Source organism: Boleophthalmus pectinirostris, unplaced genomic scaffold (assembly GCF_026225935.1).
Source record: "Boleophthalmus pectinirostris isolate CB_2022bp ecotype Guang Dong unplaced genomic scaffold, ASM2622593v1 HiC_scaffold_17, whole genome shotgun sequence".
Taxonomy (NCBI): Eukaryota; Metazoa; Chordata; class Actinopteri; order Gobiiformes; family Gobiidae; genus Boleophthalmus; species Boleophthalmus pectinirostris.
In genome coordinates, this window is record NW_026571115.1 from 38,081,549 (window position 1) to 38,099,048 (window position 17,500).

At 48.2% G+C, this 17,500-nt stretch overlaps 1 pseudogene; it reads left to right on the forward strand.

Moving 5' to 3' along the window:
* Positions 1-17,500, forward strand: part of LOC110171232 (suppressor of cytokine signaling 7-like) — a 20,705-nt pseudogene that overhangs the window by 3,190 nt on the left and 15 nt on the right.

The following is a 17,500-nucleotide window of genomic DNA, read 5'->3' on the forward strand; positions in this document are numbered from 1 at the left end:
AAAACCTAAACTAGCTTCAAAGTCGATGTATTTCCAACACTCACCGCTCACACAGGCTCCTCCCACATCACACAGGCTCCTCCCACATCACAAGTCTGAACTAATAAAAGTCCTTTTAATCCAGACTCAAACCGATTGTCCGTAAAAAGAAAATAATCTCAGTGTTGCGCACGGCTGCGAGTGTAAACAAACACACGTGAGTGAAGTGACGTGACTCTGTGGTGTGTTCAGGGACAGTACGGACACAGACACAGACAAATTACACCGCAAATAAATACTGATGTGGAGCCACATATTTGGACATTTATCTGTCTGTAAATTGGATTAAATGAACAGAATGTAGAGAGTCTAAGCTTTATAAGGAGGTGTAACATGCCCACGTGAAATATCGGCCCCTATCAGCAAGCATATCGGCCGATAGCCGATATGCCTCCAGGTGCCCATATTGGCCGATAATATCGGCCAGGCTCTAGTGCAGAGTATGTTCATGTGTTCATGTGTTTCTCCTGTAACAGAAGTTCGTGCTGCTTGTGTACAACCTGTAACTGGTCTTCTTCTTCTTCTTCTTCTTCTTCTTCTTCTTCTTCTTCTTCTTCTTCTTCTTCTTCTTCTTCTGTCAGACTCTGTAGGTTCGTGGCTCCAGGCGTCTCCTCGTAGTTCTGATCCAAATGGAGCGTTTTCCATGTGGCCCCCGGCGCTTCTGGACCAGGCCCTGAGACTGGGTCTGCTGGACCCCAGAACCACCCCGAGGTGAGACACCCCCGACACCCCCTCACCCCGAGGTGAGACACCCCCGACACCCCCTCACCCCGAGGTGAGACGCCCCCTCACCCCGAGGTGAGGTGTCCTCTACCTCCTGTTTCACGTTGGTCAGAGTCTCTTCATGATTTTAAAATTTTATTTCAACATTTTGTCCCAAATCTGATCTGAACATGATCAGACCAATCAGACGCCTTCTTTCCCCGAGGCCCCTCCCACTAGTGTTAGCGACAGGTTTGATTGACAGCGTTGCTAGGCGCCTACTGAAGGGGCGTTACCCTCAACAGCCTCCTGCCTCCTGATTCGCCGCTGCAACTGCTGACTTCATGAACCAGACAGGTGCAGACAGGAGCAGACAGGAGCAGACAGGAGCAGACAGGAGCAGACAGGTGCAGACAGGAGCAGACAGGAGCAGACAGGAGCAGACAGGAGCAGACAGGAGCAGACAGGTGCAGACAGGAGCAGACAGGAGCAGACAGGTGCAGACAGGTGCAGACAGGAGCAGACAGGAGCAGACAGGTGCAGACAGGAGCAGACAGGAGCAGACAGGAGCAGACAGGTGCAGACAGGTGCACTCACTGTCTCTGTTTGTCCAGGCTGATCGTTCCTGAGGGCAGTTCGTCGTCCGGCCCGTGGGAGGCGCTGCGGGAGCAGGACGCGGTGGTGGTGGCGTTGGCGCGGCGTCTGGGGCAGATGGGCGACGCGGCGGGAAACTGCTCCTGCCACGGCCCCGCCCCCGGCTCCGCCCCCGGGAGGAGCCGACCCGACGGGCCTCACGCCAGCGCCGCCCTGCTGGTGCTGGAGGGGCTGAGGGCGGGGCTGGACCCGGGGGGGGAGGGCCGCGGACGGGGGAGGGGCTACGGACCTCGCTGAACCGGAGTCTGGACCGGATCTCGGACCGCGGGCCGGAGCGGGTCCCGGAGCGCGGGTCCAGGTCCCAGCCCCAGAGCAGAGCCTCCACCCCCAAACTGTCTGTGGCCTCCGGGGGGCGCTCCCTGTCCCCCCTGCTCCACGAGCCCGACAAACCCGCCACACGTGAGTCCGGACTGAGACCGGGACCAGGGACCGGGACCGGGACCAGGACCAGGACCCAGGACTCAGAACCCAGGACCCAGGACTCAGAACAGGACCCAGGACCCAGGACCAGGGCCAGGGTCCAAGACCCAGGACCAGGACTCAGAACCCAGGACCAGGACCCAGGATCCAGGATCCAGGACAGGACTAGACCAGGACTGGAACAGGACCAGGACCCAGGACTCAGGACTGGACCAAGACCTGTGACTCCAACTCAGTGGAATTAAATTTACCCCCCCTTCCTCTCTTACCCCCCCTCCCCCTTTAACCCCCCCCCCAGCTCGGGGTAAGTCCAGGAAAGGTTCCCTGAAGCTGCGTCTGTCCAAACTGTTCCGGACTCGGAGTTCTGGAGCAGGACCAGGACTCACGGACAAACGGCCGAGCCTCACCTCGTCCACCTCGTCTGGGGGGAGTCTGCTGGACGTGTGGGGGTCCGGCTCCAGCACCCACGACCAGGACCCGGCCAGGTACCGGACCGGGACCGGAACCGAACCAGACCTGGACTGAACCTGAACCCGGCCAGGTACCAGACCGGGACTAAACCAGGTCTGTTGTTCTGCTGTTTGTTGTTGCAGGTTGCAGGTGTCCAGACCCCACAGTGCCTTCTCCCCGGTGCCGTTCACTCCTGCCTTCACCGGTAAGACCCCACCAGACCTGGTCTAGTCCTGGTTCAGTCCTGGTTTAGACCTGGTTTAGTCGTGGTTTAGACCTGGTTTAGACCTGGTTCAGTCCTGGTTTAGTCCTGGTTTAGACCTGGTTTAGACCTGATTTAGTCCTATTTAGTCCTGGTTTTAGACCTGTTTAGTCCTGGTTTAGTCCTGGTTTTAGACCTGGATTTAGTCCTGGTTTAGACCTGGTGGTTTAGTCCTGGTTTAGACCTGGTTTAGACCTGGTTTAGTCCTGGTTTAGTCCTGGTTTAGACCTGGTTAGTCCTGGTTTAGACCTGGTTTAGTCCTTGTTTAGACCTGGTTTAGTCCTTGTTTAGTCCTGGTTTAGACCTGATTTAGTCCTGGTTTAGTCCTGGTTTAGACCTGATTTAGTCCTGATTTAGTCCTTGTTTAGACCTGGTTTAGTCCTTGTTTAGACCTGGTTTAGTCCTTGTTTAGACCTGGTTTAGTCCTGGTTTAGACCTGGTTTAGTCCTGGTTTAGACCTGGTTTAGTCCTGGTTTAGTCCTGGTTTAGTCCTTGTTTAGACCTGGTTTAGTCCTGGTTTAGACCTGGTTTAGTCCTGGTTTAGACCTGGTTTAGTCCTGGTTTAGACCTGGTTTAGTCCTGTTTAGACCTGGTTTAGACCTTGTTTAGTCCTGGTTTAGACCTGGTTTGTTTAACCTGGTTTAGACCTGGTTTAGTCCTGGTTTAGTCCTGGTTTAGTCCTGGTTTAGTCCTGGTTTAGACCTGGTTTAGTCCTGGTTTAGTCCTGGTTTAGTCCTGGTTTAGTCCTGTTTAGACCTGGTTTAGTCCTGGTTTAGTCCTGGTTTAGTCCTGGTTTAGACCTGGTTTAGTCCTGGTTTAGACCTGGTTTAGTCCTGGTTTAGTCCTGGTTTAGTCCTGGTTTACTGGTTTAGTCCTGTTTAGTCTGGTTTAGTCCCTGGTTTCCCCCTGGTTTAGTCCTGGTTTAGACCTGGTTTAGTCCTGGTTTAGTCCTGGTTTAGTCCTGGTTTAGTCCTGGTTTACCTGGTTTAGTCCTGGTTTAGTCCTGGTTTAGACCTGGTTTAGTCCTGGTTTAGTCCTGGTTAGTCCTGGTTTAGGTCCTGGTTTAGTCCTTGTTTAGTCTGGTTTAGTCCTGGTTTAGACTGGTTTAGTCCTTTGTTTACCTGGTTTAGTCCTGGTTTAGTCCTGGTTTAGTTTCCTGTTTAGTCTGGTTTCTTATCCTGGTTTAGTCCTGGTTTAGTCCTGGTTTAGTCCTGGTTTAGTCCTGGTTTACCTGGTTTAGTCCTGGTTTAGTTAGTCCTGGTTTAGTCCTGGTTTAGTCCTGGTTTAGTCCTGGTTTAGTCCTGGTTTAGTCCTGGTTTAGTCCTGGTTTAGTCCTGGTTTAGTCCTGGTTTAGTCCTGGTTTAGTCAGTCCTGGTTTAGTCCTGGTTTAGTCCTGGTTTAGTCCTGGTTTCCTGGTTTAGTCCTGGTTTAGTCCTGGTTTAGACCTGGTTTCCAGTCCTGGTTTAGTCCTGGTTTAGTCCTGGTTTAGTCCTGGTTTAGACCTGGTTTAGACCTTTAGTCCTGGTTTAGTTCTGGTTTAGACCTGGTTTAGTCCTGGTTTACCTGGTTTAGTCCTGGTTTAGACCTGGTTTGGTTTAGACCTGGTTTAGTCCTGGTTTAGTGGTTAGTCCTGGTTTAGTCCTGGTTTAGTCCTGGTTTTAGTCCTGGTTTAGTCCTGGTTTAGTCCTGGTTTAGTCCTGGTTTAGACCTGGTTTAGTCCTGGTTTAGTCCTGGTTTAGTCCTGGTTTAGTCCTGGTTTAGTCCTGGTTTAGTCCTGGTTTAGTCCTGTTTAGTCCTGGTTTAGACCTGGTTTAGACCTGGTTTAGTCCTGGTTTAGTCCTGGTTTAGTCCTGGTTTAGACCTGGTTTAGTCCTGGTTTAGACCTGGTTTAGTCCTGGTTTAGTCCTGGTTTAGTTTAGACCTGGTTTAGTCCTGGTTTAGTCCTGGTTTAGACCTGGTTTAGTCCTGGTTTAGTCCTGTTTAGTCCTGGTTTAGTTTCCTGGTTTAGTCCTGGTTTAGTCCTGGTTTAGTCCTGGTTTAGACCTGGTTTAGAGTCCTGTTTTTACCTGTTTAGTCCTGGTTTAGACCTGGTTTAGTCCTGGTTTAGTCCTGGTTTAGACCTGGTTTAGTCCTGGTTTAGACCTGGTTTAGTCCTGGTTTAGTCCTGGTTTAGTCCTGGTTTAGACCTGGTTTAGTCCTGGTTTAGTCCTGGTTTAGTGGTTTAGACCTGGTTTAGACCTGGTTTAGACCTGGTTTAGTCCTGTTTAGACCTGGTTAGTCCTGGTTTAGTCCTGGTTTAGTAGACCTGGTTTAGTCCTGGTTTAGTCCTGGTTTAGTCCTGGTTTAAGTCCTGGTTTAGTCCTGGTTTAGACCTGGTTTAGTCCTGGTTTATCTGGTTTAGTCCTGGTTTAGTCCTGGTTTAGACCTGGTTTAGTCCTGGTTTAGTCCTGGTTTAGACCTGGTTTAGTCCTGTTAGACTGGTTTAGTCCTGGTTTAGTCCTTGGTTTAGTCCTGGTTTAGTCCTGGTTTAGACCTGTCCTGGTTTAGTCCTGGTTTAGACCTGGTTTAGACCTGGTTTAGACCTGGTTTAGACCTGGTTTAGTTTCCTGGTTTAGTTTAGACCTGGTTTAGTCCTGGTTTAGTCCTGGTTTAGTCCTGGTTTAGTCCTTGTTTAGTCCTGGTTTAGTCCTGGTTTAGAGTCCTGGTTTAGAGTCCTGGTTTAGTTTAGTCCTGGTTTAGTCCTGGTTTAGTCCTGGTTTAGTCCTGGTTTAGTCCTGGTTTAGTCCTGGTTTAGTCCTGGTTTAGACCTGGTTTAGTCCTGGTTTAGTCCTTGGTTTAGACCTGGTTTAGACCTGGTTAAGTCCTGGTTTAGTCTGGGTTTAGTCCTGGTTTTAGTCCTGGTTTAGACCTTGTTTAGTCCTGGTTTAGACCTGGTTTAGTCCTGGTTTAGTCCTGGTTTAGTCCTGGTTTAGACCTGGTTTAGACCTGGTTTAGTTTACCTGGTTTAGAGTCCTGGTTTAGACCTGGTTTAGTCCTGGTTTAGAGTCCTGGTTTAGTCCTGGTTTAGTCCTGGTTTAGTCCTGGTTTAGTCCTGGGTCCTGGTTTAGTCCTGGTTTTAGTCCTGGTTTAGACCTGGTTTAGACCTGGTTTAGTCCTGGTTTAGACCTGGTTAGTCCTGGTTTTAGTCCTGTTTAGTCCTGGTTTAGTCCTGGTTTTAGACCTGGTTTAGTCCTGGTTTAGTCCTGGTTTAGACCTGGTTTAGTCCTGGTTTAGTCCTGGTTTAGTCCTGGTTTAGTCCTGGTTTAGTCCTGGTTTAGACCTGGTTTAGTCCTGGTTTAGTCCTGGTTTAGTCCTGGTTTAGACCTGGTTTAGTCCTGGTTTAGTCCTGGTTTAGTCCTGGTTTAGTCCTGGTTTAGTCCTGGTTTAGACCTGGTTTAGACCTGGTTTAGACCTGGTTTAGACCTGGTTTAGTCCTGGTTTAGAGTCCTGGTTTAGTCCTGGTTTAGTCCTGGTTTAGTCCTGGTTTAGTCCTGGTTTAGTCCTGGTTTAGTCCTGGTTTAGTCCTGGTTTAGTCCTGGTTTTAGTCCTGGTTTAGTCCTGGTTTAGTCCTGGTTTTAGTCCTGGTTTAGTCCTGGTTTAGACCTGGTTTAGTCCTGGTTTAGACCTGGTTTAGACCTGGTTTAGTCCTGGTTTAGACCTGGTTTAGTCCTGGTTTAGTCCTGTTTAGTCCTGGTTTAGTCCTGGTTTAGACCGGGTTTACCTGGTTAGTCCTGGTTTAGTTTAGTCCTGGTTTAGTCCTGGTTTAGTCCTGGTTTAGTCCTGGTTTAGACCTGGTTTAGACCTGGTTTAGACCTGGTTTAGTCCTGGTTTAGTCCTGGTTTAGTCCTGGTTTAGACCTGGTTTAGTCCTGGTTTATGGTTTAGTCCTGGTTTAGTCCTGGTTTAGACCTGGTTTAGACCTGGTTTAGACCTGGTTTAGACCTGGTTTCCTGGTTTAGTCCCTGGTTTAGTCCTGGTTTAGTCCTGGTTTAGTCCTGGTTTAGACCTGGTTTAGTCCTGGTTTAGTCCTGGTTTAGACCTGGTTTAGACCTGGTTTTAGACCTGGTTTAGTCCTGGTTTAGTCCTGGTTTAGTCCTGGTTTAGACCTGGTTTTAGTCCTGGTTTAGACCTGGTTTAGTCCTGGTTTAGTCCTGGTTTAGTCCTGGTTTAGTCCTGGTTTAGTCCTGGTTTAGTCCTGGTTTAGACCTGGTTTAGACCTGGTTTAGTCCTGGTTTAGTCCTGGTTTAGACCTGGTTTAGTTCCTGGTTTAGTCCTGGTTTAGTCCTGGTTTAGACCTGGTTTAAGACCTGGTTTAGTCCTGGTTTAGTCCTGGTTTCCTGGTTTAGACCTGGTTTAGACCTGGTTTAGTTTACCTGGTTTAGACCTGGTTTAGTCCTGGTTTAGTCCTGTTTAGTCCTGGTTTATCCTGGTCCTGGTTTAGTCCTGGTTTAGTCCAGTCCTGGTTTAGTCCTGGTTTAGACCTGGTTTAGACCTGGTTTAGTCCTGGTTTTAGTCCTGGTTTAGACCTGGTTTAGTCCTGGTTTACCTGGTTTAGACCTGGTTTAGTCCTGGTTTAGACCTGGTTTACCTGGTTTAGACCTGGTTTAGTCCTGGTTTAGTCCTTTAGTTTCCTCCTGGTTTAGTCCTGGTTTTAGTCCTGGTTTAGTCCTGGTTTCCTGGTTTAGACCTGGTTTAGACCTGGTTTAGACCTGGTTTAGACCTGGTTTAGTCCTGGTTTAGACCTGGTTTAGTCCTGGTTTAGTCCTGGTTTAGTCCTGGTTTAGACCTGGTTTAGACCTGGTTTAGTCCTGGTTTAGAGTCCTGTTTCCTGTTTAGACCTGGTTTAGACCTGGTTTAGACCTGGTTTAGTCCTGGTTTAGACCTGGTTTAGTCCTGGTTTAGACCTGGTTTAGTCCTGGTTTAGACCTGGTTTAGTCCTGGTTTAGTCCTGGTTTAGACCTGGTTTAGACCTGGTTTAGACCTGGTTTAGTTTAGACCTGGTTTAGACCTGGTTTAGTCCTGGTTTAGACCTGGTTTAAGTCCTGGTTTCCTGGTGGTTTAGACCTGGTTTAGACCTGGTTTAGTCCTGGTTTAGTCCTGGTTTAGTCCTGGTTTAGACCTGGTTTATCCTGGTTTAGTCCTGGTTTAGACCTGGTTTAGTCCTGGTTTAGACCTGGTTTAGTCCTGGTTTAGACCTGGTTTAGACCTGGTTTAGACCTGGTTTAGTCCTGGTTTAGTCCTGGTTTAGTCCTGTTTAGTCCTGTTTAGACCTGGTTTACCTGGTTTAGTCCTGGTTTAGTCCTGGTTTAGACCTGGTTTTAGTCCTGGTTTAGTCCTGGTTTAGTCCTGGTTTAGAGTCCTGGTTTAGAGTTAGACCTGGTTTAGTCCTGGTTTAGACCTGGTTTAGACCTGGTTTAGACCTGGTTTAGACCTGGTTTAGACCTGGTTTCCTGGTTTAGACCTGGTTTAGTCCTGGTTTAGACCTGGTTTAGTCCTGGTTTAGTCCTAGTTTAGACCTGGTTTAGACCTGGTTTAGTCCTGGTTTAGTCCTGGTTTAGTCCTGGTTTAGTCCTGGTTTAGACCTGGTTTAGTCCTGGTTTAGTCCTGGTTTAGACCTGGTTTAGACCTGGTTTAGACCTGGTTTAGTCCTGGTTTAGACCTGGTTTACCTGGTTTAGTCCTGGTTTAGTGGTTTAGTCCTGGTTTAGTCCTGACCTGTTTAGTCCTGGTTTAGACCTGGTTTAGACCTGGTTTAGACCTGGTTTAGTCCTGGTTTAGTCCTGGTTTAGTCCTGGTTTAGACCTTTGACCTGTTTAGACCTGGTTTAGACCTGGTTTAGTCCTGGTTTAGACCTAGACCTGGTTTAGTCCTGGTTTAGTCCTGGTTTAGTCCGTTTAACCTGGTTTAGACCTGGTTAGACCTGGTTTAGTCCTGGTTTAGACCTGGTTTAGTCCTGTTTAGTCCTGGTTTTAGTCCTGGTTTAGTCCTGTTTAGACCTGGTTTAGACCTGTTTAGACCTGGTTTAGTCCTGTTTAGTCCTGGTTTAGTCCTGGTTTAGTCCTGGTTTAGTCCTGGTTTTTACCTGGTTTAGTCCTGGTTTAGACCTGGTTTAGACCTGGTTTAGTTTAGTCCTGGTTTCCTGGTTTAGACCTGGTTTAGACCTGGTTTAGTCCTGGTTTAGACCTGGTTTAGACCTGGTTTAGTCCTGGTTTAGTCCTGGTTTGTTTGTGTCTTCCAGGTGAGACAGTGTCCTTGGTGGACGTGGACATTTCTCGGAGAAGTGTTCTTCATCCTCCGACTCCTCCTCCTCCTCCTCGCCGCAGCCTCAGCCTCCTCGGTCTGGACCGTCCACTTTAAATCTGTTTTGAGCGACTTCTCTTCGCTGTGATTGGCTCACGCTCTCTCTCCCTCTCTCTGATTGGACAGATGACTTTGCGGCCCCGCCTCCTCAGAGCTCCTTCCTGGACGGCGGAGGGGGCGTGTCCATGCAGTCGTTACCCCCCCGGAGCGCGGCGCTGCCCCCTGCTGTGGGCTCCATGCAGCACAGCCTCAGCCTCAACGGTAAAAACACCAGTCTGCTTCATTTGTTTCTGAAACGCGACGGTGACGCGAGGAGAGCGCTACTGCACGCGCTCAGTACGGTCACGTCGTCGAATCGCCGCAGATCGTGCGCTCGGCGGAGAACTGCAGCGACTCGTAAGAAAATAAGAGAATAGCTGCAGCCGCTGTGCTCAGACGGAAACGTTTAACCTGAAACTGAAACAAACACCAACTGTTCTACGATCAGCCAATCAGACGCTCCGAAAACACTGCACTTCCTGTTTTCATCAGTTTTCGATGATGTTGTGTCCGGTTCAAATGAGAATCTGTCTGGACGTTTGTCTGGGGCAGGTTTTTGATGTCGTCGTTTGAACTAGTGATGGGCATTTGATAAAATTTTCTTAATCGATCGTCGGAAGAATTAACGATCGATTATCGATTAATCATGAACGTTTTTCTATTAAAATGATCATCATTATTATTACTATCTGCACTAATCTGCATCAATAAATTCAACTTTACGACATATAAACATAACGACTCTAGATCCACATCAGCTGTTTGACATTATAATGTGTTTAATTCAGTTTTGTTCAAATCTCACAGAAACAAAACTTAAAACCACATCACTAATTTACATAAACTAAGTGAAGATAAAACTCCAGCTCTTGTGTCGCTGATGTGGTTCAACTTGTGTTGGATTAAAAGACATGACTCAGGTGAATACAGGTCAGTGTGACCAGATTTGTGTTTGTCAAAACCAGGACAGCGTACGGGGGGAGGGGGGCGGGGCCTCGTCATCCACATTGAGCGACTCTCACCTGGAAAAACTTTTTCCCACTGGACACAGAAACATATGTGCTGCTTTATCCACTGTGCACATGGACTCACACTTGTCCCAACGCAACGGAAAGTGTGGAATTTCTTCTACAAATCCTGGTTAAATCCACATTTGTGCTTCGGTTCGTTACAGACTGACCCACTGTTTGTGTGTCGCTCCTTCTGATGCAGAGACACATGTACACACCTGTTTGGTCACGACACACACACATACATTCAGTTTGTCCATTAAAATGAACGGAATCCATGAAATTCTTAATGATCAATTATCGATTAATCGACTAATCGTGTCCATCCCTATTCTGAAGTGAACAGTGTGTGATGTTCAAGGCCCTGGACTGGAGCAGAGAAGTTCAGGGTGTAAATATTGATTTTGTGAGTCTGTGTTAAACTGAATCATTCGTGGAAGAGAAATGACTGAAATTCTCTTATACTTTTCCATTTTTATTATTTCGCAAAAATAGTTTCATCTTAGTCACGTTTATGTTTAGTTTTTATTTATTTAGTTTTGTTCAATAAAAAAATCGTCCAATCAGCTGTGAGTCTGGAGAAAAGTTCCAGGTTGTGTCTTTAGTTCCTGTTTGTTTTGCAGACGCATTCCTCAGAGGTTTGCCCCGCCCCATCCCCCTACGCCCCGCCCCCGCCCGCCGCCAAGACCCGCCCCCCGCTGCCCCCTCGGCCAATCGTACGCCACAGCCCGATGCCTCCTCAGCCAATCAGACGCCAACAGCTTCGCCACCAGCCTCCGAGAGCTGGAGAAGGTCTGGACCTGCTCCTCCTCTTCCTCCTCCTCCTCCTCCTCTTCCTCTTCCTCTTCCTCCTCTTCCTCCTCCTCTTCCTCCTCTTCCTCCTCTTCCTCCTCTCCTCCTCCTTCCCTCCTCCTCCTCCTCTTCCTCCTCCTCCTCTCCTCCTTCCTCCTCCTCTTCTCCTCCTCCTCTGCTCCTCTCCTCCTCCTCCTCTGCTCCTCTCTTCCTCCTCTCCTCCTCCTCCTCTTCCTCCTCCTCTCCTCCTCTCCTCCTCTCCTCCTCTCTCTTCCTCCTTCCTCCTCTTCCTCCTCCTCTTCCTCTTCTCAGTGCGGGTCTCTTCTCCTCTCTCCTTCTTCCTCAGTGCGGGTACTCTTCATCTCTCTCTTCTTCCTCAGTGCGGGTCTCTCTCTCTCTCTTCCTCAGTGCGGTACTCTTCATCTCTCTCTTCCTCAGTGCGGGTACTCTTCATCTCTCTCTTCTTCCTCAGTGCGGGTGCTCTTCATCTCTCTCTTCTTCCTCAGTGCGGGTGCTCTTCATCTCTCTCTTCTTCCTCAGTGCGGGTACTCTTCATCTCTCTCTTCTTCCTCAGTGCGGGTACTCTTCATCTCTCTCTTCTTCCTCAGTGCGGGTGCTCTTCATCTCTCTCTTCTTCCTCAGTGCGGGTACTCTTCATCTCTCTCTTCTTCCTCAGTGCGGGTCATCTCTCTTCTTCCTCAGTGCGGGTACTCTTCATCTCTCTCTTCTTCCTCAGTGCGGGTGCTCTTCATCTCTCTCTTCTTCCTCAGTGCGGGTACTCTTCATCTCTCTCTTCTTCCTCAGTGCGGGTGCTCTTCATCTCTCTCTTCTTCCTCAGTGCGGGTACTCTTCATCTCTCTCTTCTTCCTCAGTGCGGGTGCTCTTCATCTCTCTCTTCTTCCTCAGTGCGGGTACTCTTCATCTCTCTCTTCTTCCTCAGTGCGGGTGCTCTTCATCTCTCTCTTCTTCCTCAGTGCGGGTACTCTTCATCTCTCTCTTCTTCCTCAGTGCGGGTGCTCTTCATCTCTCTCTTCTTCCTCAGTGCGGGTGCTCTTCATCTCTCTCTTCTTCCTCAGTGCGGGTGCTCTTCATCTCTCTCTTCTTCCTCAGTGCGGGTGCTCTTCATCTCTCTCTTCTTCCTCAGTGCGGGTACTCTTCATCTCTCTCTTCTTCCTCAGTGCGGGTACTCTTCATCTCTCTCTTCTTCCTCAGTGCGGGTGGTACTGGGGGCCCATGTCGTGGGAAGACGCTGAGCTGAAGTTGAAGGAGAAACCAGACGGGTCGTTTCTGGTCCGGGACAGTTCTGACCCGAGGTACATCCTGAGTCTGAGCTTCAGGTCCCAGAGCGTCACACACCACACCAGGATGGAGCACTACCGAGGTACTGGACCAGGACTAAACCAGGACTAAACCAGGACCAGACCAGGACTAAACCAGGACTAAACCACTACCGAGGTACTGGACCAGGACTAAACCAGGACTAAACCAGGACTAAACCAGGACTAAACCAGGACTAAACCACTACCGAGGTACTGGACCAGGACTAAACCAGGACCAGACCAGGACTAAACCACTACCGAGGTACTGGACCAGGACTAAACCAGGACTAAACCAGGACTAAACCAGGACTAAACCACTACCGAGGTACTGGACCAGGACCAGACCAGGACTAAACCAGGACTAAACCACTACCGAGGTACTGGACCAGGACTAAACCAGGACTAAACCAGGACTAAACCACTACCGAGGTACTGGACCAGGACTAAACCAGGACTAAACCAGGACTAAACCAGGACTAAACCAGGACTAAACCACTACCGAGGTACTGGACCAGGACTAAACCAGGACTAAACCAGGACTAAACCACTACCGAGGTACTGGACCAGGACTAAACCAGGACTAAACCAGGACTAAACCACTACCGAGGTACTGGACCAGGACTAAACCAGGACCAGACCAGGACCAGACCAGGACTAAACCAGGACTAAACCACTACCGAGGTACTGGACCAGGACCGGGACTAGACCAGGACCAGACCAGGACTAAACCAGGACTAAACCACTACCGAGGTACTGGACCGGGACCGGGACTAAACCAGGACTAGATTGGGACCAGGACTAGACCAGGACTAAACCACTACCGAGGTACTAGACTGGGACTAAACCAGGACCAGACCGGGACCAGGACTGGACCAGGAATGGGACTAAACCAGGACTCTAAACCTGGACTAAACCACTACAAAGGTACTGGACTGGGACCGGGACCAGGGCTAAACCAGGACTAAGCCAGGACTAAACCATTACCGAGGTACTGGACCAGGACCAGGACCGGACCAGGACAGAATGAGGACTAAACCAGGACTAAACCAGGACTAAACCAGGTCTGGACCAGGTCTGGACCAGGTCTGGACCAGGTCTAATCAGGACCTTGTGGTTCAGGGACGTTCAGTTTGTGGTGTCACCCGAAGTTTGAGGATCGTTGTCACTCTGTGGTGGAGTTCATCGAGAGAGCCATCGCCCACTCCAAGAACGGGAGGTTCCTCTACTTCCTGCGCTCACGAGTCCCAGGTACGAACCCACCAATCACAGAGCCCCACCTACGAACCCACCAATCACAGAGCCCCACCTACGAACCCACCAATCACAGAGCTCCAGGTACGAACCCACCAATCACAGAGCCCCACCTACGAACCCACCAATCACAGAGCCCCACCTACGAACCCACCAATCACAGAGCTCCAGGTACGAACCCACCAATCACAGAGCCCCACCTACGAACCCACCAATCACAGAGCCCCACCTACGAACCCACCAATCACAGAGCCCCACCTACGAACCCACCAATCACAGAGCCCCACCTACGAACCCACCAATCACAGAGCTCCAGGTACGAACCCACCAATCACAGAGCCCCACCTACGAACCCACCAATCACAGAGCCCCAGGTACGAACCACCAATCACAGAGCCCCACCTACGAACCCACCAATCACAGAGCTCCAGGTACGAACCCACCAATCACAGAGCCCCAGGTACGAACTGACCAACCACAGAGCCCCACCTACGAACCCACCAATCACAGAGCTCCAGGTACGAACCCACCAATCACAGAGCCCCACCTACGAACCCACCAATCACAGAGCTCCAGGTACAAACCCACCAATCACAGAGACCCACTTACAACCCGACCAATCACAGAGCCCCACATACGAACCGACCAATCACAGAGCTCCATGTATGAACCCACCAATCACAGAGACCCAGTCCTGTTCTTACAAAATCTCATGTTTTAAACTTGTTTTGTGTAATGTTTTGTGCTAATATCTGTCTTCTCTGCCCCTGTCACCCCTGCCGCCCCTGTCGCCCCTGTCACCCCTGCCCGCCCCTGTCACCCCTGCCCGCCCCTGTCACCCCTGCCCGCCCCTGTCACCCCTGCCCGCCCCTGTTGCCCCTGCCAGGCCTGCCCCCCACCCCGGTGCAGCTCCTGTACCCGGTGTCCAGGTTCAGCTCAGTGAAAACTCTGCAGCATCTGTGTCGCTTCTGCATCAGACAAACTGTGAGGATCGACCACATCCAGGACCTGCCCCTGCCCACGTAAGACCAGAACCAGACCAGAACCAGACCAGAACCAGACCCAGACCACATCCAGGACCTGCCCCTGCCCACGTAAGACCAGAACCAGACCAGAACCAGACCAGAACCAGACCAGAACCAGAACCAGACCCAAACCCAGACCACATCCAGGACCTGCCCCTGCCCACGTAAGACCAGAACCAGACCAGAACCAGACCAGAACCAGACCCAGACCACATCCAGGACCTGCCTCTGCCCACGTAAGACCAGAACCAGACCAGACCCAGACCCAGACCTAGACCACATCCAGGACCTGCCCCTGCCCACGTAAGACACGAACCAGACCAGAACCAGACCAGAACCAGAACCAGACCCAGACCCAGGACTGAACCAGGTCTAACTGTGGTCACACCGGTTTGTCAAAGTCTGATCCTGTCAGATCTTAGCAGGTCCTGGTCCGGGTCTGGATTTGGATGGAGACACTGGAGCATCAGGAGCCACAGGAGACTCCAGAACAAACAAACAAAAACAAACAAACTGTGGTTGTGTCTTTAGGCAAAACACTTCACCCACACGGAGTGTGTGTGTGTTTGTGTTTGTGTGTGTGTGTTGTGTGTGTGTGTGTCTGTGTGTGTGTGTGTGTGTGTGTGTTTGTGTGTGTGTCTGTGTGTGTGTGTGTGTGTGTGTGTGTGTGTGTGTGTGTGTGTGTCTGTGTGTGTGTGTTTGTGTGTGTGTGTGTGTGTGTGTGTGTGTGTGTGTGTGTGTGTGTGTGTGTGTGTGTGTGTGTGTGTGTCTGTGTGTGTGTGTTTGTGTGTGTTGGTCTGAGGGGCTGATGTCACAGATTTACAGCCACACTTCAGTCAGTCTGCCCCGGGCGGCTGTGGCTACAGTTGTATTTTACACCTGTGGGTCTGGAGAATCGCGTGTGAATCGAGTGTGAATCATTTTTGTGACAATCGTCTGTGAAAATGTGACTTGACTGTGTTTTGTTTTCAGGCCTCTGATTTTGTATTTGAGGAAGTTCTATTATTACGACGCCGACGAGGAGGTGCAGAAGGACGAGACGCAGACGGACGAGACGCGGGCGGACGAGACGCGGGCGGACGAGACGCGGGCGGACGAGACGCGAGACGGACGGACGAGACGCGGGCGGACGAGACGCGGGCGGACGAGACGCGCGGACGAGACGCGGGCGGACGAGACGCGGGCGGACGAGACGCGGGCGGACGAGACGCAGACGGACGAGACGCGGGCGGACGAGACGCGGGCGGACGAGACGCGGGCGGACGAGACGCGGCGGACGAGACGCGGGCGGACGAGACGGACGGACGGACGCGGACGAGACGCAGACGGACGAGACGCAGAGACGAGACGCAGACGACGAGACGCAGACGGACGAGACGCAGACGGACGAGACGCAGACGGAGCAGGGCAGGACGTAGCAGCTCAGGTGAGTCTCACCTCTGACCTTTGACCTGGTGAAGGTTCAGATCTGAATCCTGGAGCTGATCCCAGAGAAACTCACGAGAACGACGAGAGACAAGAAACGACGAGCTCTACAGGGTCCTACAGGGTCCTTTAGATTTCTTTAGAGTTTTTTTTTTAGGTTTTTTTAGAGTTTTTTTTTTTTAGAGTTCTTTAGAGGGTTTTTTTTTAGAGTTCTTTAGAGTTTTTTTTAGAGTTCTTTAGAGTTTTTTTTAGTTCTTTGGAGTTTTTTTAGAGTTCTTTAGAGTTTTTTATTTTTTTATTTTTTAGAGTTCTTTAGTTTTTTAGAGTTTTTAAGAGTTCTTTAGAGTTTTTTTTAAAGAGTTTTTTAGAGTTCTTTAGTTTTTTTTTATTTTTTTAGAGTTCTTTAGTTTTTTAGTGTTTTTAAGAGTTCTTTAGAGTTTTTTTTTTTTTAAGAGTTTTTTAGAGTTCTTTAGTTTTTTTAGGTTTTTTTTTTAGAGTTCTTTAGAGGTTTTTTTTAGAGTTCTTTAGAGGTTTTTTAGAGTTCTTTAGTTTTTTTTTAGTTTTTTAGAGTTCTTTAGAGTTTTTTTTAGAGTTCTTTAGTTTTTTAGTTTTTAAGAGTTCTTTAGAGTTTTTTTTAAAGAGTTTTTTAGTTCTTTAGTTTTTTAGTTTTTTTTTTTAGTTCTTTAGAGGTTTTTTAGAGTTCTTTAGAGTTTTTTTTTTAAGTGTTTTAGAGTTCTTTAGAGTTTTTTTTAGAGTTCTTTGGAGTTTTTTCAAGTTCTTTAGAGATTTTTTTTTTATTTTTTTTTTTTTTTTTTATTTTTTTTTTTTGAGTTCTTTAGTTTTTTTTAGAATTTTTTAGTTTTTTAGAGATCTTTAGAGGTTTTTTTTTTGTTTTTTGGAGTTTTTTTTAGAGGTTTTTTAGAGTTCTTTAGAGGTTTTTTTTAGATTTTTTTTTACAGTTTAGTTTTTTAGAGTTTTTAAAGAGTTCTTTAGAGTTTTTTAAGAGTTTTTTAGAGTTCTTTAGTTTTTTTAGTTTTTTTTAGAGTTCTTTAGAGTTTTTTTTAGAGTTCTTTGGAGTTTTTTCAAGTTCTTTAGAGATTTTTTTTTTTTTTTTAGAGTTCTTTAGAGTTTTGTTGTTGTTTTTTTTAGAGTTCTTCAGAGTTTTTATTTTTTTATTTTTTAGAGTTCTTTAGTTTTTTAGAATTTTTTTGAGTTTTTAAGAGTTCTTTAGAGTTTTTTTAGAGTTCTTAAGAGTTATTTAGAGGTTTTTTAGAGTTCTTTAGAGTTTTTTAGAGATCTTTAGAGTTTTTTTTTTAGTTTTTTTGATTTTTTTAAGAGTTTTTTTTAGAGTTCTTTAGAGGGTTTTTTTTTAGAGTTCTTTAGAGTTTTTTTTAGAGTTCTTTAGAGTTTTTTTTAGTTCTTTGGAGTTTTTTTAGAGTTCTTTAGAGTTTTTTATTTTTTTATTTTTTAGAGTTCTGTAGTTTTTTAGAATTCTTTAGAGTTTTTAAGAGTTCTTGAGACTTATTTAGAGTTGTACAGAGTTCTTTAGAGTTCTACAGAGTTTTTTAGAGTTTTACAGAGTTCTTTAGAGTTTTTTACAGTTCTTTAGAGTTTTTTAGAGTTCTTTAGTCCCTGTTGTCATGTTTTTCAGATCGTCCTCGTTGTGGATCGTCTGAATCGGCCAATCAGCTCACAGAGAGAAGGACCCGCCTCTGACCTGCAGCCAATCAGCTCGCCCCGCTCGGCCTCGTCCAATCAGCGGCTCTCAGATGATC